The following is a 26510-nucleotide window of genomic DNA, read 5'->3' as shown; positions in this document are numbered from 1 at the left end:
TGGAGTGCTGTCATTTTGAAGTGGTCCACTTTTTCCTTCCTCCTTTATTTTTTGTGTCTGCTCTTACTTTCTCCTCTAGCTCCTTTCTTTTCCTTTCTTCCCCCTTGTGTCCCTTTTCCCCTCTTTCTTTTGTCCCTTTTCACCTGTTCCTTTCTTTTCCCCAAATGGAGGTTTTGTGCTCCAGTGAAGAGCAATACCCAATGGTGAATAAGACAAGTCCACTCTGCAGTCAAATCATTGCAAATGGCCTAAGTTCTGGAAGGGGAATCAGGGAAGGTCCTGGCCGTGTGGCAAGTGGGTGTACTGTGTGGCTGGCAGAAGGGCTGAGGATTGGTCTCTGGGCCGGGTGAGGCTCAGGAGGGAAATAGCCCCTGGCAGGACTGCTCTCTCCTGGGACTCTGGCTCTGCCTGCAGGCTCAGTCGCCCATGTGAAGGAATTGTGTCTGAGAGAAACCATGCCTGGTGCATTCCTCCATGTAACCCAGCTCTGAGTCAGAGAGAAGGTCTTGCTTTCCAGGCATAAGTGGGAGGCAGTGAAAAGAGAAAGGAGAAAGGTGGTGGCCATGAGCCGAGCACTGACCACACCCAAAGTCCCCAAGTTCTGCCGCATCTGACAATTTCCTCTGGATGAAAGGAAAAGCCAGTGGACATTTTCCCACGAGTTGTGACCCTTACCCATGTTCTTCTGTGCCCTGTAATAATAAAGCAAATCAAACCTGTTTACTGTGCAAAGCATTGCAGATCAAGAGATGTTCAGCCTCTTGAACAGGAAAAGACTTGGATAAACATAAGACAGACCAGTAGCCACGGACTCAAACACCCGATCCTGAGAATAGCAGGCCCTTGACTTTCTCACTCTGTGTAACACCTTAGAAAGCCTTGCTCTGCAAGACAGAGCTGCTTTGTTTGGGCACTCTGGAGCCCACAGCTCCTCTCAGGTCTTTTTCTTAAATAAAGTCTGTCCTTGCTGCAAGTGTTTCCTTCTCCTTTTATTTCTCACACAGATCGTGTTTCCCAAACATTGCTGTCTACAGATGTCACCTTTGGTAGCCCCAAGTTTGTGCTAGAGAGAAAAGGGTAGCCATACATGGCAGGGTGCTGCAGCAGAGCCAAACGGCTAAGTGCAGGAACGTGGTCCTCGTTCATGGGCAAAGACCAAGTGCTGCTACTTCCTGTCTGGGAGACCTTGGGCGAGACCGTAGCTACAGCCGAGCCTCAGTTTCCCATGGTGTAGAATGTGAGCGGTAGGACCAGGATGTGTCTCTCAGCTACGGGATAAGGACGGAAGGGGACAGCGTGTGCTGAGGCCTGACACATCTCTGGCTCTCCTGTGGGCTTCTGCAGGGTGCTGAGATGAGTGCCTAGGCATCCTTGCTCTGGCTGCCAGCCCCAGTGTATGCTCGCCCTTGTCTGTCTGTGGCCAGCCCAATGACCTACGTGTCCCTGTGTCCTCTGTTGCCTTCCAGCTTGCCTAGGTGGGGATTCTGGTGAAGAAGCAGATGGCAGCCGAGGCTGCGAGTGACAGTGATTATGCTGTGAAAGGGTGATAATTTATTCCACTCAGCCTTGACTGGGAGTTGGAAGGAGATATCTATTACTTCTGGAGGGAGGCTGGGGGGCCTCCCCTTTCTGACCTCTAACAGGCAGCTGGACCTTGCTCCTGGTTCCTGGAGAACAGCCCTCGGAGGGCCCTGTGAGCTCAGGAGTCGGAGTGAAGGCTGCTGGTTTAGCCCTGGAGGGTGGAATCCTGGAGACAGCAGGACCACAGGGCCATGTTGATGGGATGAAGGACTAGATTGGAGCCCTCAGTGTTCCTGACTTGGCTGGAGGACCGGGACTTTTTTCGTCTCCTCATCTTGCTCCTCAGTGGTGGATGTCTTCTAAGCAGTGGGGAGAAAGATGTAAAATTAATCCTCACTCTAATAAAAACAGCCTCCCGATTAAATATGTATGAACACATATTGATTTGGGGATTAAACAGAAAAAACAATTGAGCCAGTAATTGAGCGAGGGAGCATGTACAGGTTGAGACTTGGGATCTACTTCTGCAAACACACCCGCTGGGAAGGATGAGGGGCGGTGGCTGCGGGGCCTGTAGTGCTTCTTGGGCTCTTCAGCCTGCCCCTGCCTCTCTGGAGCAGGCTCTGCCCTCTACCTGACATTGGGAACCCCCAGTGAGGGCTGACCTAGTTCTCTGGATGCTCACTCCAAGCCCTTTGCTGGAGAACAGGTGCAGAGGACGCATCTTTCCCTTCTTTAGGGACAATGGCTGAGCGCTCACCAGCTACGAGAGAATGGAAGAGCCTGAGCTGGGGTTCAGTCCATAGTTGTCTTCCTCTAAGTCCAAGGCTGCACTTTCTTGGGGCAGGCCTGGGCCACCCGATTATGCCAGAGCCCACAGAGTTGTAGGATTGTGCAACCTTCAAAATACAAGGGACTTTGAACTTGAGTCCCACTCCTTGCCTGAAAAAAATTTTTTTGAAGAGGTATAAAACATGATAGATGGAACAGCAGACACACAACTTCAAGAATATGTCACAGTGCCTTGTGCCAGGAGGACACCCCTCCCCCCACCACTCCACCCCATTCCTTCAATTTCTGAAGTTTTGTGCCATCAGGGCCCTAGAGAGGTATTCTGAGTTTTTCAAGGTTGCAGAGTCCACAGGCATGGCCCACTGTGCCACTGGCCATGCAAACAGCTTGGATATTTTCCACACATTGCTGGATGAAGGAATCAGGATGTTGATTATGGCATCAATGTCTGGGACTGTATTATACAGGACAGGTTCCCACATAGGATTCATTGGATTCACTGCCAAATCTCATCATCTGAAGACCCTCTGTTCACCTTAATGGCACAGAACTTCACCAGTTTTGCTGTTCTTGACCCGAGGTTGGAATTAGGAGACTGAGATCTAAGCTTTTTTTCCTTCTTTGGAGGGAGGTCCTTTGATTCCTCAGCCCTTTTCCTCCTCTTTCCCAGAATCATAGAGTGACTATTCTGGACCTTTCTTGAAGTCCTAGACTGAACAGATCCCTTTGGCCTGCCCGTGACCCTGAGTCTGAGCCACCTTGCTCCATGTTGCCCTGGCCTTACCCTGTATTTGAACCACATTGACATGGGTATGGGCAGCTTTGGCCAGTGCTCTAGTTGCCTTTATCTGGGCAGTTTTGGTGCCCAGGGTGGATCTCTCTTTTGTTTGTAGACCATGGAAGGAGCCAGGGGCTCTACAGGTCTTTCTCTGGAGTCCAGTGCCTTGCTGAGGTCCAGCCCTGGAGCCTTTGTGAGCCAGTCACATAGGGCCCTTACTTGTGATTTTTCTAGGAGCTTTGGGCCAGTGCTTCTCTGGACTCTTCCCTGAATGTTTCTGTACTTTCAAAGGAGAGTCTGCAGTGACAGCTGTAGTGACCATGGCTTGTGCTTAGCACTCAAGAAGCCCATGGGATCTTTGAGTGCAACCAGGGCTTCCAGGGCAACAGAAAGCTGCATGGCAGGGTAGATACTCAGATATAGGTGGGCAGGAAAGCCCATTGTTGCACCACTGCTTTGACTGGCACTTGGTTGCTCCAGGGAGCTCAGCAGCAAGTTGGCAGTAATATGCTTGGTGAGGGCTGATGTAGCCCCTTTGGCCAGCCTGCCGGACAATGACATGGGGAGCAGGACAGCACAACCTGTGGGCAGGTGCATAGCAGTTTGGGGAGCACTGGCTGGAGGTGATGTAGCAGCTGGGTTGAGGGTATGAGCCTGTAGCTTCGTCTGACTCAAGGCATTGGCTGTGCATGAACCATAGCCATAGACATCACCTCTGCGTGGGTTGGAAACCACCATCTTGCAGACCCTGCAGGAAGGCAATGAGCTGGGTCTCCATGGCACCAAGATCCCAGCTCATGGGATTAAATACAAGCAGTGCCTCTTCCAGGGCCTTCTTCCCTGCTGTGGAGATGTGCCACCAGAAAGTGAAATTTGTCACTTTCTTTCACTCATACAAAGTCATCTAACTTGTTCTTGGATAGCTCAGGATGGGAAGCTCCTTACCTCTCAAAGGAAGCTGAGGTCTAACTCAGAAGAAACCTACCTACCATGCCTGGTCATAGGTTCCATATCTGTTCATTGAGTTGGAAAGTAGATGGTGGGGGATGAGGTGGACCACTGGTATTTGCTGAGCACCTATTGTGTGGCAGACCCTGTGCTTGGCAGCCTTACATGGACTAGGAACCTATTAGCTTCCCAAGAACACTGTGACATGGATTTGGTTATTTCTACCTTATACCCCAGAGATGAGTCTCAGAGATATGAAGTCATTTGGTAATACTAATAACAACCATGGTACAATTTATTAAGCACCTGCCCTATGCCAGGCACATGACATACATGATTGCTAATTCTCACAATAACCCTATAAAGTAGGTACTTTATCCCCATCATACAGAGGGGAAACCAAGCCTCAGAGTCCTAGAGACAGGATCAAAGCAGACAAAGCCCAGCACAGTGACCCTGGCTAAGTCTTGCTTTGTCCTGGAGAAGTGTGTTTTACTGGTCCCTTGCTCCCCACTCCCCAGCTGCCCCTGCCCCAGTCTGTGTCTCACCAGTGTCCCTCTCTCTTGCACCACTCCGGCTACTTTATGTCTTGCTCCTGCCACACAGGAAGCTGTGTGCTCTTCCTCCTGGAACTGGCTGATCTCATATCATTTTCTAGACCTCCTCCTGCCCCTTTTCTTCTCTGCTGCTCCCCAGGTCCCCCCCACACCCGATGTGTGGACCTCACGTCACCATCCTAGGCACTTGCACACTGTCATCTCATTCAAGGTTCTTGATGACCCAACATTCATGAGACAGAGAAGGAATGGGGACGATTTGCCTCAGATGGTGACTGTGCTGGACAAGTCCTTTTAGAAGCACCTGTCCAAGGAACAGGTTCCTTTATCAGGACCCACAAAAGATAGCCCGAGGTCATGCAATGAGGTGGGAAGAGCAGAGTTGGGTGTAAACCCTGTGCAACCCCAAGCTTCTTTCAGCAGGCTGTGTAGTCTTGGGCAGGTCAGGTAACCTCTCTGAGCTGAGGCTCCCCCCTTGGTTTAGCTTGAATTCACTGCCAGGGCTGGAGTCAGAACTTATATATGAGCTCACCTTTAAAAGTGGCCAAGGTGACTCGGATTTCCAAAATGTGCTTTGAGCTTGCTCTTGCCTCCTATCCACCAGAGTGCTTTGCGGAGGTGTCTGGTCCAGGCTGGCTTGAGCAAGCTTGTCCATCACCTCCCTGGGGATGGAGCTAAAGGTTCAAACAAGACTCCATCTCTAGCATTCTTAGCATTTTCTAAGTTGTCCATACCATGACTTTCAAGGTCTTTCAGGACCTGAGGAGTAGGTCCTTTCCATTTGCTGTCAAGATTCAGGTTCCACCCTGTTTCTCCTGCTGTAGGAGCTGGAAGGTGACCCATGTGGACCTTCTCTGCTCTTTATGGCTCCGCTCTTGGGTAGCTCCTGGGTGGAGGGAGAGGCAGAGGGCCACAGTGATGGAAGTCTCCAGCTCTTCCCAGCAGCCCTCTCTATGCAACTCCCTCTGCTAGCTTCTCCCTCATTCCCTGGCCAGGGATTGTTCTAGTCCTGGTTTTGCTTCCTACCCCCTCCTTCCTGCTTGTGTGGGCCATAGGTGTGCCCTGGGGCTTGACCTGGGCCTTGTTCAGCACCTGAAATAGTCATTAACAGCTGGGGTCCCTCGAGATCCGGTGGTGCCTGTGCTGAGCGAGTCCTCAAAAGCTTTGACTGTCACCTTGACTTTATCATCTCCCCAGGTCCCTTTTCCTATTACTCTGCAGCCACACTGACCATGTTTCTGGTCCTTGACCAACTCAAGCATGAACCTGCCTGTCCCCTAGCTGGTTCTATCCCATCCACCTAACTATCACAGGGGCCCAGCAGGAAGCAAGTTGTGCTCAGCTGGGAATCTGCAGATGTGTGCATGAGACTAAGCGACCTGCTGGTTGGCAACTGGGGGAAGCTAGTTACACCCACGGGCCACCAGAGCCTGGTGGGAACTGGAGCTGCAGTCACAGAAGGATGCAGCATGGAGCCGAGGTCAGGGAGGAAATACAGAAACCAGCACAACTTGGTGTTGCCTTTTTTACTTACCACAACCTGAAATATCCTAGTTACATGGTTGTTCCTTGGCTTTCTTCTATTCTGGACTGTTAACCCCACAAGGGCAGGGGTGCTGTCAGTGCGACCCCCAGGGTGTTCCCTGTTCCAGCACATGCTGACGCAGCAGGTTCTCATACACTGTGGAACAGAAGAATGAAGAATGACAGTGTGCATTGGTGACTAGTTTGGGCCCAGTGGTCTCTATGCAGTGCTCCCTGTGCCATCTTGGTCCTCCCTTGAGTTCAGGCAAGGAGTGGGGTGGGCATCGGGCTGAGTAGTTGTATGTGTGGATTCTGCCAGACCGGAGCCTCACATTGACTCCAGAGTAGGGCTTTGTAACTTGGCAAGGATTTTTCCTGGTGCATGGAAGACAGAAACTCCAATTTTTGCCTGGGCTCAGAGCTGCTGACTTGGTTTTAGAAGGACAGTTGGAAAGTGGACAAAGTCTGTCCTTTGGGGAGCCAAGCTTGGAGTCCAGCAGTGGAAGAAGAGAACTCTGTGTTTTCTTTTTAGCTACAAAGCCAGAGAATCAGGGAGAAGTATGTGTGTGTGTTGGGGGGGGCAGGGAGTGGGAGCTGGTTCCATTGTTTGGGTCAAGTGACCCATCTCTGTTTTATCTCAGTCCCCCATGACCTGGGCAGACCCCAGGGCAGTGTTAGCTACTTTGGATCTTATCACTCAGTACATCTGAGGACAGTGTCACCCACTCTGTTTATTCTTTCATTGTTTGGCAAACAGTTATCGAGCACCTACCGCGTGCTGAGCCTTGGAGGGAGCCACAAACCAGGCACTGGCCTGCCCTCTCCGCACATTGCCCACCTTGGCATGGTGCGCAGCTGTGGCATTAATTGCATCCCTAGCCTTTTGGACACAGCAAGATACTCAGTGACGACCTAACAGTGGTGCTTCCCGCACACAGAGGCTCCTACCCTGCATCTTTCCCCACATCACATCACAGAAGTTCCTCCTGGAAACCTAACTCCAGCAGTGCTGGTGATACCCAGGGGATCCCACTGTGCATTTCTTCTATGACTGGGTGACCAACACTACTCTGTGCTCCACCCTCACACATGCACATCTCTCTGCCCTGGGTCATGAGCACTCCTGGCCCCATGGGGCTGGGGAGGTTACTCTATTCGCTTTAACCTGGATCTTACAAGCCTGTGGGACAATGTCAGTGGTTGCTCGGGGCAGCAAATGGAGACAGAGCAAAGGGAAAAAGAGCTGGAGCAGACACAGAAGCCAGAGCCTAGACGCTCTTGGAGCAGGAAGAGTTGTTGCAAAATGGCTGCGGCTCCTTGTAAATGATGTATGAAATGAGGAGCATATGCCGGGAGTGCTCTGTGTGCCGAGCTTGGCTGGGCTCCTGGCAACGCAGCCTGCACCAGCCCTGTGCTCCCAGTCCCCACCTTTCCGGAAGTCCTCTGAGGCTGGGCTGCAGTTTGCTCCTTCCTCTCCTCTCTCCCCACAGTGAGGCGCTGCACACAGTAGGGGCTTAGCCTGTGTGGCAGACTGTTTTGCCCATTCTGAAGACAGAGCAGGAGGGATGAGGACAGCCATGAGTGTGAGAGACCATGGAGCCCAATCTTGACATCTCCCAGATGGGAGACTGAGCACAGAGAAGGGGTGAGCTTCCGCAGGGTCACACAGGAAGCTAGGGTCTCCTGCTCCAGCCCATGAGTTCGTAATGATACCTACGGCAAGAGGCTTCATTTCTCCTAGGTGGTTCCCAGATATTATTTCTAATCCTGTGGCTTTGAGCAAGCCCTGTAATCTCTCTGAGCCTCATTTTCTTTATCTGTACACTGGGGCAGTCAGGCTAACTGGACAGAGTTTTTCAAGAGGGGAGAAAGTCTGCACCCAGCAAGCCCAGTGTGCACTCAGCCATTGCGTGTGCTGGGTTCACCTCCAGCCTGAAGGCCTCTCTGGAACTCAGCCCCTGGTGCCTGCCGTTCACGGGGTGGAAGAGGAAACGCACGTACACTTTTGAGCCTATGTTTCCCCTGGAGGAGGCTGTGTCCAGCAGCACATCCCAGGGGTCTCGAGTCCCTTCATTCTCTCTGAGACCCCCCTCCCGCTGGGGGCAGCAGCACCTGCCTTTGCTGCTGTCTGTCCCTCCTCTCTTGCTCCCCACTTGTTATTGCTGGCCTGTTAGTCTCCGAATTCTTCAAGTTTTTTTTTTTTTTAATTTCAAGCAAGTTTAAGCATAAAAGGCAATTTATTGGCTCACAGAGACTCTCTTCTTACAGTCACTCAGGTCCAAATCTTTGGCATTGATCTTTGACTCCCTTCTCATTCTCCATCTTCAACCCGTTAGTAAATCCCATTGGCTCCACCCTCAGAAGACGCCCAGAATCCAGTCTTCCCCCCACCTCCACTGCTGCTCTTCTGGTCCAAGCCATTATCAGGTTTGCCTGGACTTCGGCAACCACCTAGTAATGGTGCCCCTGTTCCCAGTCTTCATATAGAGGTCAAGAGGTTGAAACAGGTGGATCTCAGGCAGGCCCTGGAGCTGTCCTTCCCGAACTGAAGCCGAGTCAGATGGCCCAGCCTCCAGTGGCTGCCCCCTCACAAACAGCCTCCAAATCCTTCCCACCCTTCCTCCTCCATTGCATGCTCACTGCTGTTGGGAATAGCCACGCTTGTGCAGCCTCAGGACATTTGCAGCACAACTATGCACACAGGAAAGATATTCCTTTGAACATTTGGGCAGCTCCTTTCCTCACTTCCTTCTGGGACTCTGCCTGAAAGCCAGTTTCTCAAATAAGATTCCCAACCCTCAGATCAGAACTTGGCATGCCCTGCTTGGCTTATCTTCTTCTACTTATCACCTGCTGGAGATTCATTGACATTGAATAAGATGGAGCGTCTGTGGGAGTAAGGATGGTGCTAGTGCCTGGCTCATAGTAGGTGCTCAATAAACATTCTAAATACATGGATGAATGAGGACAGGAACTGGGCTAGCAGGCAAAGTGATCTCAGAGCTCTATAGTGTGTTATTCCATGGAGAAGCTGATCTCATTTCCACTGAGAAATGTGCTGCAGGGATACAGCACAAGAGGGATTTAGCTGATGGTTCTGAAGCAGAGGAGAGAAGAGGTCAGGAGTGGGGGTACCTGGGAAGACTTCCTGCAGGAGGTGGTATTTCAGGCATGACTTGAAGGATGCAGAGTTATCCCCAGTGAGGGGAAAAGCAATGCAGGGTGAGAGAACAGAAAGTCCAATCTGACTGGGAAAAGCATTCAGGGCTTTTATGGAGCAAGAGAAAGTCAGGGCCAGAGCAGAGCGAAGTTGAGCTGGGGGTGGGGAGTGAGACCCCAAGCCCCCGAGGGTGGGACTGATGCTCGGGCATCCTGTGCGCCTCTAGCCCCAGCTCAGTGGTGGCACATCACTGGCCCTGAGCTGCTGTTTGGAAAGCACTAGACAAAATTCTGGCAGACTTGGAAGCAAAAGTGGATCCTTCGGCTGCAGCTGCTCCCCCCCCCCCGACTCATTCTCCTCTCGTGGCTTGGACAGCCAGAGACCCGGGTCATCTTCAGTCCCTCCCCGTTTCCCCAAGGGGGACCTGCCCGCATGCGCAGCTTTCCTTGGACATGGTTTGCATCCCTTGGCGAAAGAAACCCTGATGCCTAGAGTGAAATGAGATGTTTGAGTCTCACAGGGCGGACCGTGAAGGATGGGACGACAGGCTTGAAGCATAGGTCAGGCTGATATTTTCACATTCGTTTTCTATTCTTACATGTTGATGGATGAAGGGGGGTTTTATCGCAATTGCATTTCCGTCTCAAACTGCTAATTCATGCCTCAGTTCCCTGTTTCATTTTGTCTCTACAAATTCAGTCGGTGTTGACTGGCCGAGGAGTGTGGGCAAGGGAAGGGCTGGCCAGGGAGTGGCATTTTTAAGCAAACAGTCTAATCAAGCCATTTTGCTATGAAAATGCTTCCCTGGGAAGCATTTTCTCCCTATATAGCATCATAACAAATGCAGACTAAAACAAAATCTTTCATTTAGCCTTGAGCTTTTAATTTTTCAAAGGGATTCATTCAGATTTTTAGTTTTCAGATCCTCCCAATAGCTCTGCGAGGGTGGGAGGGTGTTATTGTTCCCATTTTGTGGATGAAGATACCAAGACTCAGAAGGGAAGGGATCTGACTGGCTGTATGTTCCTATGACTCATCAGAAGGGCCTGGGGAGAGTTCTGAGTTCCTCAGAGTCCCCATCCCACCCCAGGGGACACACACTCTCAGTGGCAAGGATTGGATGACATTTTTGTGTGTGGAAAAGGTGTGGCAGCCAGTCATGAAACCTATCCACAGCTACGTGCCAGGAAGAGACAGAGATGTACAGAGAACGGGGAGTGTTCTCACAGAGCCGCTCCTGCCCCTCTGTCCATGACTTCCCTGGGGTTGTGCGGTGAGTGTCGCATCTCAGCCTTGCTGACAAACCCACACTGTGTAGCTTCCCCCATACCCTCCCTTCAGCAGTCCCAACTCTCTTCTGGGACTCCTGCTCTGCTCCTTCTCATCTGGGGCTTGAAATGTGTCCCACAAACTACAGAGAGCCAAGAGCCGTGCGAGGCATGGAAGAGACTCTTCCAATGGGGGCAAAACGAGAACAGAGATGTAAGATTCCAGGGCCTGCAGGGTTTGCCATACCCACAGTCCCCCGTGATTGCAAAATGTCTTGGCCCTGAGCACATCGGATATGCACAGCCACCCTGTGAGGCCTCTCTAAAGACACATGAAGAAACCGAGGTTCCCAGAATTTCTGTGACCTTGCCGAAGGTCACAAGCCACTCTGGGCAGAATCTAGACTCATGGTCGGGGCTCCTGATTCCAAGTCCCGTGCTGTCTGTAGGGCCACCAGGGCCACCCTGGGAAGTCTTTTCTGGGCTTTGGCACCGTTTCTCACATTCTCAATCAGAAATAGAAGTTACACTGCAGAGCCATTTCTGCCACCACTGGTTGCTTCCTGCCAGCTTGTGGCACGTGGTGTGAGCTTCATAAATGTTAGGGAGGTTTGCGGATGGCTGGGGGTTGGGGAAAGGCTGTGCCTGTGACACCAGTGGCCACTTTCCCAGCTTGCCATCCCTCTCCCAGCCAGCTCCAGGGGACTCACCTCCTTCCAGTAGCTTTCCCTCCTCTGCTGCCTGTTTTTCTCTCTTCTGGTCTCTCTCTTTTCCGAGAATAAAAATGACTGGACTTGGCATTATCTGTTGGTTTCCATGGTAATAAAATCTGTTTCCGATAATGGCCCTTCCCTGGCTGTGGTTAGTTTTGGTAATTTTAGCAACACTGTTGCACAGGCCACCTGCATTTCAATACCATGCAAGCTGGATTCGACTGCCGCTTTCAGGTTGAATAGGAATAAGGAAAAGTGCTTGCTCTCAAATTTTGAGGCTGGATAAATGCTCAGGAAGAAAAGGAAAAGTTATGTAAACCCGGCAGGCTTGGATATGTGTGCAGCTTAAGACTCGAGTGTGATGGTGTCATTCTCCTGTTTAAAACCCTTGTCACGACCTCGGTGCCTGCAGGGTGAGTGCAGACTCCTTCCATGTTGGGATCTTCTGCAAGTTGGCCACCAGTCCCTCTTCCTGCCCCACCTCTGGCCCTCACTGTGGCCTGGACCATAAAATGCTGGTTCTTGCCTTTGCATCTGTGCTCTCAACGTTTCCTTTGTCTATGCACTGCCTGTCCCAGCTTTTTCTACCACAACTGCCTAGTGAGCTTCTACGCAGTCTTCAAGAGTCCACCCCCAAATCCTGCAGCCCCCTAGCCTAGAATTTCGTTCCTTATGCCTCCCCACACCCTCATAACTTGCACGCTCATCTATTATGTAAATGTATCCAGCCACATTTGCATCTTTGTTCACCTGTCTTTCTCTTCCGTGTCGCAGTACACTCCGAGCCCAGGGAATGGCTAGGTTCATCTCTGTGGCTCCTGGACCTGGCATAAAGCTTGTACTCATGAATAAAAAATGTGCATAGTAACAGCCGCCAGGCAGCAGGCACTCACTAAACATGGCATGTACATCCTCTTACCATCCCTCACCTCCCTGCAGGGGAGGTACGATTATTCTTCCCATCTTACAGGTAGGGACACCAGGCTCGGAGGGGTTGGGGTGCTGGCTGGCCCCTGGGGACAAAGTTGGCTGATGGAATGGTTGTTAGTTTAATGACTGTGCGGATTAATGAATCCAGGTGGAGAATCTGAAAAAGCACAGAGCTTGTGGCTTCTTTTTGGATCCATAGGAAGATTTTCTGGGAAATCTTCAGGGAAGGCTATGCATGCAATGGAGGCTCCTTTTTCTCCAGAGTAGAGGGGAGGAGAGGGGGAAAGGGCGGAAGGAGGGGCAGAGCAGGGCAACACAGATGTGAGGGACAGGCCTGCGCAGATTCTGTGTGGCTGCAAACTCCAGGGGCAGACAGGTCCAGGGCCCGTAGTGATCCTCCGCTGGGCTTCCAGCTCCCAGACCATGGCTTGTCTCCTGCTGGGCTGTGTGTGGCTGCATGGTCTTGGGCAGGAGTCCAGGCTGGCTGTCCTGTAGGCTGGCCTGTGTATCTACAAGATGATGAATGGCTCAGTGCCTTACAAATTTAAAGAGCTCCCTAGGGGTGAGGGAGTTTTGGAAAATACTTGCTTTAGAAGGAATAGCCTTCTTGCTGTAAGGTGGAGACCTTGACCGGGGATGTCTCAGAGAAGCGCTGTGTTCTGGAGTTTGGTCTCTTCCCCCAGCCAACCTCCTTCCAAGCTGTGCACTGGGACAGTCATTCTGCCTCACATGCAGCAATGCCAGTGCCTATCGAATGGAGAGCTGAGCTTGGAGATAGGGCGATTGTTAAAGTGACCTCTGACAGACATGGCCAGTCTGAGAATCCTCAGGTTCAATCCAGCTTGACTCCTAACTCTGCTGTTAAAAAGAGCTGCATTAAGTTGCTTCTCCTTACCCCCATTTTGCAGAAAGTCAAACTGAGGTATCTGCAAGATCTGCCCAGCTGAGGTAAGTCTGGAGCTTCAAGCTTGCAGCATGTGACAGGCACACCTAGGCTCTTGTTTAACATTTTCCCTCAGTTGGGACTTTTCCCTAGAGGATGCTGGGACAGACCCATGGGTCACCCTGAGGATGAGGAGCCCAATGTGCTGCAGGTTCTCAGTTCCTTTTCCTCTAAACCGGACCTTCCCTCTTTGGATGCCAGGGTCCCCCTGGGCAGAGCCCAGAGAAATAGTTTGCTTGGCCTCTTCCCAAAGCGGGACCATCAGACATACAGGTCAGAGCTGGAAGAGCCTCGTAGAATAAGAGAGGAAACAGAGGCTCAGTTTTCCCAAAGCCACTCTCCAAGGGTCCTCCATGAGTTCCCATGTCTCCACCGGCTGCCCAAGCTGATCTGTGTAGAGAGACATGGCACCCTAACCTGTCTTCCTGCCAGGCAATAACTGTCTTGTTTAAAGTGTCTCTAGGATTAGTCAAACAATCAGAGATCACAGCCAATGTTCTCTCATTACCGGATGCCTATAATTAATATTTATAACCAAGAGGGTGCTTGTCTGTCTTTACTGAAAAGGAATTCAGTATTTCCAGCCATGGCTGCAAACACACAGCCCCCTGTTACCCATCATGGAGAGAGCTGGCCGCCTTCAGCAACTGCACTTGTAATTGAGGCTGGTAGAGAAGAGTGCTTCAGTGCTGAGGGCGAGGGAGGAGGACATTGGACAGGAACCAGAGGAGGGTGCAGGGGTGGAGGGGAGGGACACAGACCAGGAGGGAAGGACAGATGTCCAGAGGATGGGACACCTGCAGAGACAGAGAGAAGAAATGAGAGACTGTGAGTGGAGAGAACGACTAGGTTCAGCAGGGACTGAGAGAAAGGAGAGGAGACTGAGAGAAGATGACAGAGAGGACCAAGAGAAGCAGTGACAGAGTGAAGGGAAGATTGGAAGAGCCAGAGAGGGACTGCAGAGGCCTACTGAGAGTGACAGGGTGAAGTCAAAAACTCCAGAGAGAGGCAGCGAGACTGCACAGTGCTACGGACAGAGAGCCATACAGGGAGTGAAGTGACTGGCTGTGGAAAAGAGGGTGTCGGCGTCTGGGGGCCACCTCAGCTGGCACAGAGCCTGCATGGGAGTCACTCAGCCAGCCCATGCCAGGCACCCAGTTGGCACTCAAAGCACTCACCCCACACAGATCCTGGTGGCGTAAGCGTCCCAGCGCAGGACCTGACCTCTGACAGGTGCCTCATCCCCAGACACACAGACACACTTGGGCTATCATAGGTGTCTCTCCCTGGGGGTGAATGGGTCATCGAATGGGCAGTGCCTGGCTTCCAATCTTTGCCTGGCTCTTCTCTGTGACCAGCAGGGGGCAGTGGAACGGACTCTGGCCCAGGGGTTGGGAAATCCGGTTCCTAACTCTGCCTGTGAGTCTTTGACTTGAACGAGTCTCTTGCCTTCTTTGCAAGTCATTTTCCCTGCATGTTAGATGAGGGGCGGCCCCAAATGGTCTCTGAGGGTCCCTCCAGCTCTAGAATTTCACGACTTCACATCCAACTCAATCTTGCTTTGCATCTGGCTCACATGGGTCCCTCCTAATCCAAACAGAGTCCACCATTCTCCCTCCGCTCCTAGTTTGTGAGGGCAGGTGGTCCTAGCAAGGATAAGCTCTTTCTGGGGTCACCCGAGGCTCTCTGATTTGCACATCAGAGCTCAAGGAGGGCTTTTAGCTGTTCATGCCCCCGGGCCTTGGTGAAGCAGCGGAAGAGGAGGAAGTACAGCCAAGAGGCAGCCTTGAAAGCAGGGCTCTCAGGAGCCATGAACTTGACCCCATAAAAGGGGAAGCTGCGTGGTTATTTATGAGGACCGAAGCAAAGACGGAGCGCTGGGAGGTATCCCTGTGCCTGGGAGGAGAAGTGGTTTTCAGGAAAGCTGGAGAGGTAGGGTTGGAAAGTTGAGAGCAGCATGCATGGTCAGAGAAAAACCAGACGGCTGAGAGGACAGTGCCTCAAAGAACCACAGCGGCCCCTTTATTTTGCAGGTGGAGAAAAGGTTACTTAACAAATTGCTCCCCAAACTTAGCAACTTAAAATAGCAATCCTTTATTTTCGTGGCCCTGGTCAGCTGACCCAGACTGGGCTTGCATGGAGGTAGCTGGGCTCTACCTGTCACTTGTCTGCTACCTCCTGTGGCCAGCGGGCTGGCCTGGGCATGTTCTGCTCAGGGCCAAAGCAGACGTGTAGGAGAGGATGCGGAGCCATGCAAAGCTTCTTGAGGCCTAGGCTGGGGTTAAGAGGCCATCACTTCCTCCCAGCCATCTGTGTGGCTGGAGAAAACCACATGGTCCAACTCAAATGGAGAGTGCAGAAACACACAGGAAACACATCTTTGCTCAAGATAAGAGGGTGCTGCAGAATGAATACAGGCAGAGGGGAGACCCGGAGGCCAATGACTAAGTTACCAACAGCATCTACTATGTGCTGTGCCTGGCAATAGAGACACATACTAAACACGATGCAGAGGCTGCTGTTTCCCAGAGCTTACAATACACACACAGAAAAATGAACAGCAGTAAAACCATGGACATGATATCACTGTAAAGGAAGTCACAGGGGCATGGCGGGGAGAGGCTGAGCACCTACTTGGATCGGACCTTTGGGGATGGGTTCTTGGAGGAGATGGCCTTGGGCAGGCGTGAACAGGGGAGGGAGAATCTCTTGGACAGAGGGTGCAATGAGTGTGGACTCCAAATCTCTCTCTAAGCCACCTGAGTCCTTCTGATGAGGGAGTCCTGGGGGTCTTTGGCCACTGTCCTTGTCACCTCTGACTGGCAACTGGCTCCCATTTGTTGCCTCTGCCCTTCTGGTTGTTCCATCACACTGTTACCATGAATCTGACTCTCATTTCCTTCCCTGAGCAAAGCCTCCCAATTGTATGCCTGCCCCAGGCCCCCTTTCTCCAGCCAGGCCAGACTTTCTAAAGCCTTCTCCATGACCTCCCCCTCTGTACCTTCCACCTATACTGCCTTTCCCCCTGGTCTATCTAACTTCTATTTTTCTTTCAAAACTCAACTCAAATACCAACTCCTCTGCAGAGTCTTCCTTGCTTCCCTGTGGCCTCCCTCCTGCCCTGGCTGGGATTCTCTGTGCCATGTCTGGTCTCTGTACCACTCCTGATGCTTAGGGTAGAAATTGTCTGGAAGAGAAGCAGAGGTAGCATCCAAGCTTGTCCCCTGACTGTTTCTTTCACACCATGCTACCTTTCAACTGGGGAGCCCAGATGGCCTTGATGACTCCGTGCTCCCGCTAACTAGACCATGAGCTCATGGAGGCACAGGGATACATCCCAGTGCTCTCTGTTGCCAGCCTTGGGACTGGCTGTCCTAGAGGAGGCATCTGTCACTGTTTGCTGGGATCATGTAAAGCCATTGGTGTGTTCTGGGCGGCACCATGGTGTTTCCAAGGTAACCTCTTCCGTGTTCTCCAGCTGCAGGCCAATGCACACTGTCCTCCATGTCCTGGTCTTCATGCAAGGCAGGGTCTCAGGCTGGGGAAGAGGAGGCAGTGGGGCTCATTTGGAACCCGAGGGTCCTGGGGGGCCAGGTGAGGGAATCTCCATGTGCTTTCAAGTATCTCACTTTGGCCATGGATGAGAGCAAAGCTGAGCCTCTCTGATCATCTCTAGAGATCAACTCTAGAGAGAAGCAGAAGAGGGCCTGGCACATAGCAGAGCTCAGTGATTTGCTCAGTGAACAAGAGATCCAGCCATACTTTTGAGTCTAAAAGCTGATCTCCAGTGTGACATTGGAATCAGGTGGAGCTGTAACACCCACCAGGGCCTGAGCTCCTCCCCCAGAATGGTGAACTCAGAGCCAGTTTCTCAGTGTTCAGAAATTGCTATATCACACTAACCACCTTGAAATCTGAGAGGCTAAAGTCAGGAGAGGGATTTCTGGTTTGTGTAAAGGTCTACTCTCCTCCAGGGGTGATTATACTTCACACTCTCATAGGGGACCCATTGACGGAGGCACTGTCCTCTCAACAAGTGGCTCTCGAGGTCACCTCAGGTTCACCCTGTAAGTCAGCAGTCAGTGGGCAGAGAGAGAGTGGAGGATTGCTGGAACAGATTTTAGTGGTTGGGCCTAGAAGCGAGGCAGACTTCTTGTTGCCGCATCACACCGGCTGGAAATCTGGCTATGGACTCTATGCAGGGAAATTGGGAAACTAAATCTTTGGCAAGCAGCCACTTCCGATCAACACCTGGAAAATCGTCATCAATCTTTGGTGGCCAACTGTGCACTGTCACAGCTTCCCAGATGATTCTAGGGTGCAGGTGGAGTTGGGACTCACTGGTCCAGAGCTCCCCAGTTTGATTAGGATTGTATTCCATTTCTAGTGCACCAGAGTTCAGGGTGAGCCCTCTGGGTGGCCATGCCTCCCAGTGTCATGATGTTTCTGACAGTCCTGTCTAGGGAAAGGCTGGGGACCCACAGGGAGTCTCAGGATGGTTACCTGTCCTCCTGGGAGGACTGTACCAAGGACTCGCAGGAGATGAGGCTGGAACAGATGGAAGCAGACCTAGAGGAGTCTTAGAAATCAGAGTGGGAGGCTGGACCTCTGTTTGGAAGTCAGGGAAAGTTTGGAAGGAGGCAGGAAACAGGGACGAATGGGAGGAGGCTTGATCTGGGATTGTGAGGGTTGTAAGGACAAATCAAGGGGGAAGAAGGGAAGACTACCTCTCAGGTGTTTGCTCTTGCTTTCAAGGCCAGACAGACCGGCTGTGTGTCCAGTGCCACCTAGTCTAGGGCTTTCTCAATGCCCAAAAGGAAAGGATGGGCTTCCACCCTTCCTCACTGCCCACACCCAGGCCCCTCCAGGGGGTCTTCCCTTTCCACTTCCTGATTGGCTACCTGCCAGAATATTTAGCAACATATTACAGTCTCTGGAAGAAGTTCTACAGAGGAAATTCCTGATGTTTTATGCTATTGTAAAAACTATTTATAGGGCTGGGGATTTAGCTCAGCGGCATAAGTGCCTGCCTTGCAAGCAGGCACTGAGTTCAATCCCCGGTACCAGTAAAAACGAAAAAGACAAAAAAACCAAAAAAAAAAAAAAAAAAACCCCAAAAAACAAAAACCATTTATAGTATCCCAAAGGGATGCCTGGATGGGGAAACAATCCTTTATATATGCGAGGAATGTTCATGAGGCAAAATCATTACTATGTTGTTAAAACCAATCATTAATTCATTCACCTCAGAATTATTTATAAAACCCAGGTCTTGTGCTAGGGATCAGGGACAAAAGAGTGACCAGGAGAGGCATCTAGGTCTCTGTCCTCTTGCAGCTTGTGGCTTTTACCTCTTTTGTCTATAACCAGAATAAGCCTGTTTCCAGGTGAGGGTCCACCTATGCCTAATGCCCCCAAAAGGAGTCCTGTGTAGGGCTTTTCAAACCCCAGCAATCCACTGGCATCCTTTGATAAGGACCTAATACAGACACAAAGGTACCTTTCCAGCATGTAGAGTAAACAGAATAATTTCCTCTTGAAAAAATGTTTGTAGGCATTCAGGCTTAGAAAATTGTGCCTGAAGATGTTGGAAGTCCAAGGACTAGTTTCTGTTCAGGCGATGGTTTATTTGTAACACTCAATTTCAGTCAGACTTAATAGTCCTACCAGTTTTAAAAGATGTTTATTGTGGTTTTTTTTATTACAACAGTAATGCACACACGTTGTGAAACCATTCAGGAGACAAAGAAAAGTTGGAGGAAGAAAATAACCATCATCCATAATCTTATCTCTGAGAAATAACGGCCATAACAATTTGATGTTTTTCTCACCAGCTCTTCTTTAAATGCTTATATTTAAAAAGTTGCTATCCAAGCATTGTGTCTTCTCATTTTATTAACATGTATCACAAGAGTTTAAAAAAATGTTTATTTTTATTAGTATGCGTGTACACATAATGGTTACATTCACTGTGGGAAATTGGTGCATGTACTCATCTTAACTTTTTTGCTTCCCCTCCTTCCTCTCTGCATATTTTAAATGACTACCTCATACGTGAATGTGTGTTTGTATCATAACGCACTGAAGAATTTTTTGAGATTTTATGCAACATTTACACTCTTTCTCGTTCTTTTTTTGCTATCATCAGCAATGGAACCCATCTTCATGTATGAAGTTTTGTCAGCTTCTTGGATTGTTTCCTTAGTAGTCATTGTTTTGGAAATTAAAACGTGGCTAGAGAGCCAGGGGTGGTGGCACACATGTGTAATCCCAGCACCAGGGAGGATTGTGAGTTTGTGACAACCTGGGCTAGGAGGTCTAATAAAAATGGAATGAATATTTAAATTAAAATATTTCATTGCAGTAAAAGAAATATATTAATTATGTAATTAATAGTTATATATAATTAATTATATATGCCTAGGTTAATATTTCTATCAGTCCTCCCCCACATACTCCTCTTTGCTCCAAACACATTTATTCATCTCTCTTGCTATTTTCTGAAGCAGTTCTGAAAGTTCTCTTTCATGAGTCTTCTGGGGCGCTGTTGGGGCTGCCTCCTTGTTCTGAATTCATTAAAAACATTTACCTTCCTTGGTCATTTTGACTTTGGAAAGAGCCCTAAGTTGCATGGCGCCACATCTGGTGAGGAAGGTGGGTGCAGCTTCATCACAGTGTTTGTATCTGACACAAGCCGCTGCACCAGAAGTGATGTGTGATGCAGGGTGCTGCGTGGGGAGGACATTTCTCATGCTTTGAGTGGAACTGTATGTTAGGGATGCTCAGATTCTCAGAAATTTCCCGGATAGCCAATGGGCTGTTTGATTGAATCAGCTTTTTTACTCTTTCAACATCCTCTTGGGTTTTTGATGTTGAAGAATCAAAGGTTTCTGATGTTGATGTCCTGATCTCTCCTTCTCTCTAACTGATTCATAATCATGAAATCTCTCGAATCATTTATAAATCATCTTCATGGTCAATGCACTGCCACCATAAACTATTTTCTTTTTTTAATATTTGGTATATTTCCTTGGCATTTTCTTTTACAGTCTGAGACAAAATTTCATGTTAATGCCTCATTTGGAATTCATGAGTTATGGCAAACTTTAAAGTACATCTCTCAACTGTAGCTCATAACCAACCACCTGCATCAAACAACTGGAAATTTGTCATCTGTTACTATGGTTGTCCTGCCTTCCTGATGGAGGGCACACAGCAGCAGCAATCATTATGTGGTTTGATCACACCTTCTCTATAGCAAATTCACGACTGTTCTGGGCTACACAGTAAAATCCCGTCTCCAAAAACCAACCAACCAACCAACCAACCAACCAACCAACCAAAGACAATTAGAAGAGGTGCAGATAGGAAAATCTGTTCAGTGTTGTTGCTCACCTGGGAGTGTACATCCTTCCTGTCCCAGTATAACTCGCTATCCATCAAATGGCTAAAATAAAAAGGCCAGTAGTGTCGAGTGTTGACAAAGATGTAAGACAACTGAATCTCTTCCTGTCAGTGGTGGGCTTGAAAATGGTCCAACTGCTTTGGAAATGATTTCTGCTGAAGTTAAACATTCACCTACACCAGTGGTGGTGAATCTATGCATGCATGTTAAAAGATATTAATATGGTGGTGGTTTCTCTAAGCTAAAACCTCAGTATTGAGGTTTAATTGCAGTGTTGGTACTTTGTGATAAATAAGTGAGTTTCGGGTTGCAGTTTGGTACTTGGTCTCTAAAAGATTGGCCATTACTAACCGACATTATGAACCAGCGATTCCACTTCTAAATAAATACCTAAGAGGAATGAGTACATGTTTTAATAAAACAACACTCATTTAGCCAGGGGTAGTGGGTGTGACCTTATTTCTAGCTACTTGGGAGGCTGAGCTGGGAGAATTATGAGTTTGAGGCCACGTGGGCAATTTACTGGGATGCCCTTTAAAAAGAGAGTAAGAAGGGAAGAAAAAATAACATTCACTTCTATTCTACTCCTCATAACCCTAAGCTGGAAATAATCGAAATACCTACCAATATGTAAAAGGATAAATAAACTTTGGTATTTTCTTACAGTGGAATATTATGCACCAACAAAAGAGAACACCCTGTTGGTACTGCACCCATATAGATGAATCACACTGAGTGAAAAAAGCCAGAAAACTTGTGTTTGATTTCATTTACAGGAAGCTCAACAACAAGTGAAATAAAACTGTTTTTACTAAAATCAGGACAGCAATTACCTCAGGTTTAGGATTACAGATTGGCAAGTGCTGAAAGGATGCATGGTTTCTTTTCTTCATTTTGGTGGCAACTATATAGATATATAGGAAAAACAAAACCCAAGCTGTAAATGAAAGCAAATACATTCTATATGCTTTACTTTGTGTAGTTTATCTTCAATTAAAGGGGAAAAAATAACAGCATATAGTAGGGTGAAATTTCAACAAATCAGAAGGTGTTAGTGTCAGGAATGCCAGAATCCTGTCTTCTCAGTTACTTGTCACCTGTCACTTGTTTTCAAAGAGTAATACACAGGGGACAACAGCAGAGGTGCAACCAAGATCCCATTCTGTGAGTGGTAACTCAAGTGTGACCCAATACACCACGCCCAGGACTCAGCACCAGGCTGAGTTAGAGTGCACGGCTTAGGCTTGAGGCTCAAGTGGGGCCAACAGCTCCCCTATTCTTTGTCTGGTCCAAGTCTGAGAGCAGCATCTTCCAGGTGCCCACAAGCTCTGTCCCGTGGGACAGAAGCAGGGAGCGCTGTCGAGAGCGTAATTCCAACCTTGAATACAGAAGGACTGTGTTTGTTAACAAACATGGACTGATGGGTTCCTCACACTCCTCGCCATCAGTCAATGGCTTGGTCTACTTTGTGAAAGGCAGTGGGGAGTCAGTCATAAAGGGATTGGGCAGTGGACATTTGGTGTAAGCATTTCTCCCTCGCCCTTGGCTCCCAGAAGGCTGGGGGAATGTACAACCGGGGTTTTGTCAAGCTATGCTCTGAGAGTTTGTGTCAGCTTCCGCTCTCTGCATTATCACACAAGAAGGTCAATTTCACCACATCCTTTCACAACGTGAATGATAAGATTTTATGAGACAGGATAGGCAGCTTGAATTGGCAGCCTTTGATGGCATCTGCGGCACTGATTTCTGCCTAAGTGGCTCTGACTTGGATGTGTGGCTGAGAGAAACCACACTGTGTGCTTCTACACAGTGGGTTAGGCTTGGAATTGTGGGAAGAGTCCCATGAGAGCTCTAAGGATGGCCAGAGGATGGGGACAGGATATTGGAGGCTTGGAGGGTGCTACTCTTCTCTGGTAACATCTAGGTGGGCACAGGCAAGAGAAAGACAGCTACCTGGGGCTCAGCTCTGCTGCAGCGCAGGCTAAGGTGTCTCTGCCAGTACAGCAAAAAAGATGGCTTGCTAGTGACTTCTCTTCTCTTAATGATAAACTCCTTCTCTTCTCTTAATGATAAACTCCTATCAACTGCCCAGTCTCATCTCTGCCTCAAGCTACCATGAGCATCCCCCCAAGCCCTTTTCTAATATGATCAATAAAAAATGGTACCATGGTTGCAATCAATATCATTTCTTTGACTGTAAGTGAGGCTGAGTCTTTTTTCCTAGGTTTAGGGCCCTTTGTGCCCCACGTCTGCAAACTTGCTATTTAGGGCTTTGGCCAATGTCCTCCTTCTGCCTGGAGCCTTCCTGAGGTCTGGTTGGTGTGTGAGAGAGCCTGTTTTCCTTTGCTGGGGGTGAGGGGTCAGGGTCTCCCCTGACCCCTGGGATGCTGAGCCTCCACTAGTAGGCACGGATGTATTCTGTTGTTGGTGGGAGCACTTGGCACTTTTTGTATACACATACTTTCCCTGGAAGCTGTGTCAGCCCAGCAATTAGCTCCCTCAATCAGGCAAGCGGCTCCTGTGAGATGAGACGCATCTCGGGGCTGATTGCCGGGAATTGGGAGCGAGCCGGCAGGCGATCATCTCCCACTCGCTCCCTTTCTCTGAATCTTTTCCTTTTTCCATTTTAAACAACTGCTTGATTGTAAAGAGGGATGATTCACTACTCAGAGATTTCTCCTGTAACTTTGTGGGGAGACTGGGAGCCAAGTGCCACCTCCTGTTCTTCCCTCTCCCCTGGGTTCCTCCTGCAGGGGGCACGGACTGCAGATTGAGCTGGGCCTCCACACCCTGCCTCCTTCATGCCAAGCCCCACACTGGAAACCCACTTCCTCACTGCCAAGCCTGGTGCCCCCAGTGTCTAGCTGGCTCCCATTTCTCCAATGGCAAGAAATGCTTCTTGTGTCTGACTGCAATCCTGTTTACCGAATTTCATTTTGTTTGGTCTTCAAAAATGATTACTCCCTATCCTCTCTGATTTCTTCTTTGCCAACCCTTGCCAGCCTTCTGTCCTTCACACTTCTTCCCTTTCTTCTTCTCTCCCTCCTTCCTTCCTCTCCTCCTCTCCTCGCATCCTCCTTCTTCCCCTCCCTCCTTTCTGCAAGGGTTTTCACTGAGAATTTAGTGTGTTCCACACACTGTTGTAGGCATAGAGACAAATCATTGAACAATCCTGATGCAGCCTTTGCCCTCAAGGAATTTTATGCTACTTGGGAGAGGCCAGTCAGAGTGACTTTGCTAACTGCTGAGACAAAATACCTGACACTAACAGAAAAAGGTTTATTTAGCTCACAGTTTGTAGAGGCTTCAGTTCACCATTGGCTGGCTCCAAGGCAGAGTGGCATGGTAGAGGAGTTCATGCACGCAGAAACAAGCAAACAAGCAAGAAAGTGAGCAACCAAGTGACAAGTGATGAACCCCTTTCTATCCATGGTATCTTACCCTAAGGGTGGGAAGCACTCACACCCCCTAATACTAGAGCCCTTGTCTTGGCATTGCACCAGGAATCAATCCCAGTGTCACACACTGTAAATCCAGCCACCTCTAAAAAAGTCCCATCCGTGACTGTATGAGGCTTTGGGGGGACATCTAGACATAAGCCATAACAGGGAACAAGTCAATAAAAGTATACAAGTATGTTTATAATGAAATGGCAAGTAGTGATCAACACAATGAAAGAAAGCAGGGCAAGAGAGAATGCTGTTTTGTGGGGTCAGTAATGGCCTCTTAGTTGAGAGCTGAATGTGGTGAGGGGTACAGTCATGTAGATAATCTGGGAAAGACTTTTCCAGACGGGGCAGCAGCAAGTGCAAAGGCTTTGGGGCAGCTGCATCCTGGTGTACTGTGGCTAGAGAATCAGGAGCTCAGGACAGAGAGCTGGCAGGGAGGTAGGTCAGTATGATGGGCAACAGCCAGGTCACGCAGGGTCCAGCAGGCCATGATAAGCACCTGGGATTGTTCTAAGTAGAAGGGAAACTACTGATGGTTGTCAAGCCAAAGAGTGGGATGCTATCACTTAGGTTTTCAAACCCTCACCTGGCTGCTTTGTGCTGATTAGACTGTAGAGGGGCAAGAGTGGAATCAAGGAAATAGCCCAAATAACTCTCTTTGCTCTCAGTGAAGTGACCCCTACCCAGCAGCTGATGGCAGGGAGCAAATTCAGCTGGAAGTGTCACGGCAGCGTGGTGGCTGCTCAGCCAGGCAGAGCCCAGAGCCACCAAGGTGCAATTCGTCTTTTACAGAGAGTGGAGTTAAGAGGGCAGATTGTAAAAATTCAGCCTCTTGTTTTAATATATATATAAAAGCATCTACTGATTTTATTCTCTTTCAGATGTTTTGTTGATCAAATTATACCTTGACACGTTGGGGACCTTCTTCTTTTTCCCAGGGCCACCTAAATGAGTCCATGGTGCAATTAAGACTAATTTGTTGGTTAAAAAAAATCAGGAAGCTGTTCATTTTCACAAAAGAACAAACTGCAGTGTTCTCATTATTATTATCCTTATTATTGAGACCATTATTATTGCTAGAAGCCTGTGTCAGGCTGAAAAAAGCATGGGAGAAAAGAAATGCAGTTAGAAAGGAAAAAAAAGATGCTTGTGAGGACATTGGAATATTTAGAGTTAAATGTTCAGAATTTTCTTCTCATCTGTGCCATCTGGCCTCTGTGTGACCTTGGACAAGTGGCCAAAACTCACTAGGCCTCAGTCTTTTCATCTATAATTTGGGTATACTGATATTACCCATATCTTTGGATGGCTGAGGAGTAAATTGTCACCTGAGTGTTAAAGTATTCTAACACTCTAAAGTAGTGGCCAAAGCTCCACCCATCATGCCTGCTGTTAGGCAGCAGAGTTGGAAAGAGAGGGAAAGGAGAGGCCAAAGAACACACCAGCTGCCTTTAAAGAAGGCTGCCCACCACTGCGTATGGTACCTCCCATGAGCTGGAATTTAAGTACGTGGGCAGATCCAATTGCAAAGGATGCTGGGTAATGATGTGGGCTGTGAGATGTCTTTGTCCAGCGGAGCACTGGGGATTCTAATACAACAGGAGAAAGGGAGATTGCCTGTTGGGAGGTTAGCACAGACCTCTCCCGCAGGTGGCCCTAGAGGAAGAAGGTGGAGAGAGAGAAAGAATCGGAGCCCACATCCTCAATATCATCCGGGCATTGTCTTTTTTCCCTCTCTGTACATCTGAGCCAGTCAGCTCTCAAGTTCTTAGCTCTGCATCCTAAACATCTCTCATGTACCCTCTGACCTCCAAGTCTCTGTAGTAACGGCCCTAGCTCCAGCTATTCATTGCTCCCTGGAGCCATGGCAAAGGCTCTTCACAGGCTATCTTCTCAACTTGTGCCCCTAATCTTTTTGTCAGTCTATTACTGAGACCCAGTAGGGTCCCAACTATGCAAAGCATAAAGCTCACATGGTTGAGTGTAGTCTCCAAGGCCCAATAGGCAGATCCCCAATCTTGTTCATTCTGCTCAAATACCTTCTTAGCAGCTAAGCTGTTAGCTGAATAACCTACATGTTCTGAACATGTCTGAATTTGAATCTGCTTTTTCTTATACCCTTCCTCTTGGACATGGTCACTCATTTGACTGTGTCCTCTTGGATCCATCCTTTACTCTCCCCACCTTCACTCTGTTACAGTGGAAGTGTTGAGTCTTGTAGGCTGTGTTCTCCAAGGTTTCTGTTGAGCTGCTGGTTGGGTTTGGCCAGTAAGGGACACAGGAAGGAGGCTGGGGCATGCAGAAGGGGATGGTTCACCTTTTTCTCTGTCTAGGGCAGTACTTTCAGCAGTGATTATACCCCTTGCCAGATAGCAGCCCTCTGTATGGCTCCGGATTCTTCTAGGCAGCCTCTTGAATGGTCTAGTTCGCTGCAGGGGATCCGATCCTGGCTTTTGGGGTATAGTGAAATCATCTTCTCTACACCCCATTCTTCCATTCCCAGGGGCACTGGTAACTGCCTA

General features: G+C 49.2%; 1 long non-coding RNA gene and 1 pseudogene across 1 annotated transcript; both read right to left on the bottom strand.

The window, feature by feature from the left end:
- Nucleotides 1-968: 968 nt before the first annotated feature.
- Nucleotides 969-11556, bottom strand: LOC134472836 (uncharacterized). The gene is made up of 4 exons (XR_010042812.1): nt 11259-11556; nt 6131-6277; nt 2282-2463; nt 969-1880 (listed from the first exon to the last, which is right to left on the bottom strand). It is a non-coding gene; the product is annotated as an uncharacterized LOC134472836 (long non-coding RNA).
- On the bottom strand, nt 2978-4093 carry LOC100730193 (coiled-coil domain-containing protein 71-like; annotated as a pseudogene).
- Nucleotides 11557-26510: the final 14954 nt, after the last annotated feature.

This window comes from Cavia porcellus, unplaced genomic scaffold (genome assembly GCF_034190915.1).
Source record: "Cavia porcellus strain 051 isolate PalLab524CR breed Dunkin Hartley unplaced genomic scaffold, mCavPor4.1 scaffold_25, whole genome shotgun sequence".
Classification (NCBI taxonomy): Eukaryota; Metazoa; Chordata; class Mammalia; order Rodentia; family Caviidae; genus Cavia; species Cavia porcellus.
This window is presented reverse-complemented; position numbering and strand designations above follow the sequence as displayed.